We start from the raw sequence: 2,850 nt of genomic DNA, 5'->3' as shown, positions 1-2,850 counted from the left end.
TACATCTTCTTGCAGTTTTTGCATCCTTTTGGCTTTATTCCCTTATTTCTTCTTCAAATATCTCCCCCTTTGGATATTCTCTATTACCTCCATCAAAGAAAGTATTATTTCCCCATTCTTATTATATGTAAATCAAAGAATTATTGTCTCCCCCTTTTTTGACACTTATTTCAAAGGATCCTAAGAATGAATAGAATATTTAGCCAAAAATGTTTTATTTACCTCCATTATCATCTTCAGAGAAGCATCCCAGTTGTCTAAGGAAATTTCTAGTGATTTGTGCTAGATGATTGTCTCTACTGCAAGATGTACTAGGCCTTCTAGGGTAGAAAGATTGGGGTCTTTCTTTAAGACATTTTTTGCATAGGCCATTTCCTTATGAAGTAATTTGAGGTGTGGGGTAATAGCAGATTGAATATGTATCAATTTCTCCTTGATATTGGCCTCTTCTACTATCAATATAGCTAACTCCTTCTGAGAGTGAAGCATTGTTACAAAATGCTTCTCACTTTGAGCTAGATCTTTGGGTAATTGTGTGCTAGAAATCTTAAGATTGCATTCCAAGCTCAGTATCCTCTGGCTAGTTTCTTGTGTGAAAAATGATGACTCACACAATTTGGAGTACAATGAGAATATGTTCTCAAGTACTGTTTTCACTGTCTCAACTTTCTTGGCCAGTTCAACTTGTGACAGTGCTATCTCACTGGATATTTTCTCATTAACTTTCATTTGAAACTTCTTTTTAGACCACTCTAATAATTTAACATTTGTATCAAGGTCTTTGTTTTGTACTTGGTCCACTATGTTGGACAGTTGGTCCATGATGGGCTTTGTTTCATTAGGTACAAGCAAGCTAAATGCATCAAGGAATATGTCTTTGATTTCCACCAACGCTTACTTTTGTCTATACTCATTTTTGAGTATCTCCTGCTTCTTCTTTCTCTCTAGTGCCTCTTGCACTTCATTTATCTGTGCCAGGTTCATTGTTTTGTAGTCATAACTAGGTATGACTATTTCTTCATCAAGTGCAAGGTCTCCATAGTGAAGTACCCTTAATACCTTGGTGGTGCTCGAGCCTGGTGCTGAAATTTGTAGTGGTACTACATCAGTGCTTGGCTGTTTGGTGGGAGTCCCCATAGTAGGCAAGTTTACTAGTGTTTGTATTGCCTCTTTCTCTCTTTCCTTGGGGGTTTTCTCCTCTTCCTCATCTTCTTCTCTACTATCTTGATCAATAACAATGATTTGAGGAGGTGCACCATGGTTTTGTGCTATAGGAAAATCTTGTCCTATTTGTTTCTTTGCTAACTCCTCGAAAATTGTTGTTGCTATTATTGTGGGATCAACCTTAGCAGTTGTGTCTTGTGCTGCTTGCTCTTTTGGTTGATCTTTGTAGCTATGGGAGGTTGAAGGTGGTTCTTGTGTGTTCACCTTCTCCCTAGTAATCTCTACTACAACTTTTTGCAATTCTTCCACACTTACCAAAACAAGATTTGTGCACAATTGTGATTGCAATGTGGTTTGGTGAAGGATCTTTTTGAGATCCTCTGCAGTCAATTGATTGATGTTTTGACCTAAGGTTTCAGGAACATCCTTTAAAATTATAGTTTCTATAGGTGTTGTATGTGGAAGACTTGGTGGTGGCATTTGGGTGTCTTGGACACTATGTTCTGGCTGCTGCTCCTTAGCTATTGCCTCTTCACCTTGCTGTGTCTTCTCCACTATTTTCTCTTCTTTTTCTTTCTCTACTTCCTCATCCTTTTCATTCTCCTCTTCTTCCTCATCATTTCTTCCCTCAAAGGTATCTTCCTACCCTTCCTTTACAATAGTCAATCCATAAATCAATTTCCACATTTGTGTGGATTTCTTTACAACATCCTCTATTTTATTCTGTAAAATGCTAAAGGCTCTGTATTTGGGTGCAAATTTGCTCCCACATTTCTTACTAGCCTTAGTTATTTGACCTTTTGTAAGGTCTGGCATTACACAAGCCAATGTTGAATCCCTTATTTCTTTCTCCATATTAAGATAGTAATGCCATTTATTCTCTACAATGGAGCTTAGCTCCTTAGGCATAGAATTGTCTAGTTCAAGTGGGGTGGTCTTGAACTTAACCATCATAGTGTAGATGGACTCTTCCACTATGTCCTATTCTTCTTTTGACAATTTATTATAATCAATTCCTTTTAATCTAGTCAAATCTGCATTATCTCTAATGTTATCAAAAATACTTTCCAAATTAGATTTGGTGGAATGCCTTACCAATTTGAATTGATCGTTGTCAGATTTTGTCTTTTCTTCATTTGACTCTAGGGGTGCAACATATTTTTCTTCTTTTCTTTTGTTCTGCAAGCCCTCCTTGCTCTGTGGCTTTTTGTTTCCCCTATTCCTTTGCCATTAGTGTTGTTGCCCTAGTATTTTCCCTTGTACTTGGCTTGGTTGGGCTTAACTTTGTTGCCTTTTTCTTTCCTTGGGTTGTGCAACTAGCTGTTTTTGTGCTTTTCTTTTCTTTGGTTTAGCCTTAGGTGCTTCTTGCTTGACACCTTCCTCTTCTTCTGCATCCTCCCCCATGCCTTGGGTCAAAACAAGTGTTTCCTATCCTTGTTCTTCTTCATCATCTTCTACTTCTTCACCTTCTTCTTCTTCTTCTGCTATGCCCTCACCAAATTTGGCATTAAGTTTCTTAACAATTTTATCCTTCTTCTTTAGTGTGGAGGCAGTCTTTAACTGCATATCCACCTTTGACCTTACCACATCATAGGTTCCAAAATGTGGTGCACTTTTGTCCACTTCCTCAACTAGTAGTGCAGTTATAGCTATTGATGCCTCATCTATATTTATTTCATAGCCAAG

This window comes from Cupressus sempervirens, chromosome 4, assembly GCF_028749045.1.
Source record: "Cupressus sempervirens isolate cs-2001-9-10 chromosome 4, ASM2874904v1, whole genome shotgun sequence".
NCBI lineage: Eukaryota > Viridiplantae > Streptophyta > Pinopsida > Cupressales > Cupressaceae > Cupressus > Cupressus sempervirens.
The sequence above is the reverse complement of the archived record's forward strand: the minus strand, read 5'-3'. Positions refer to the sequence as shown.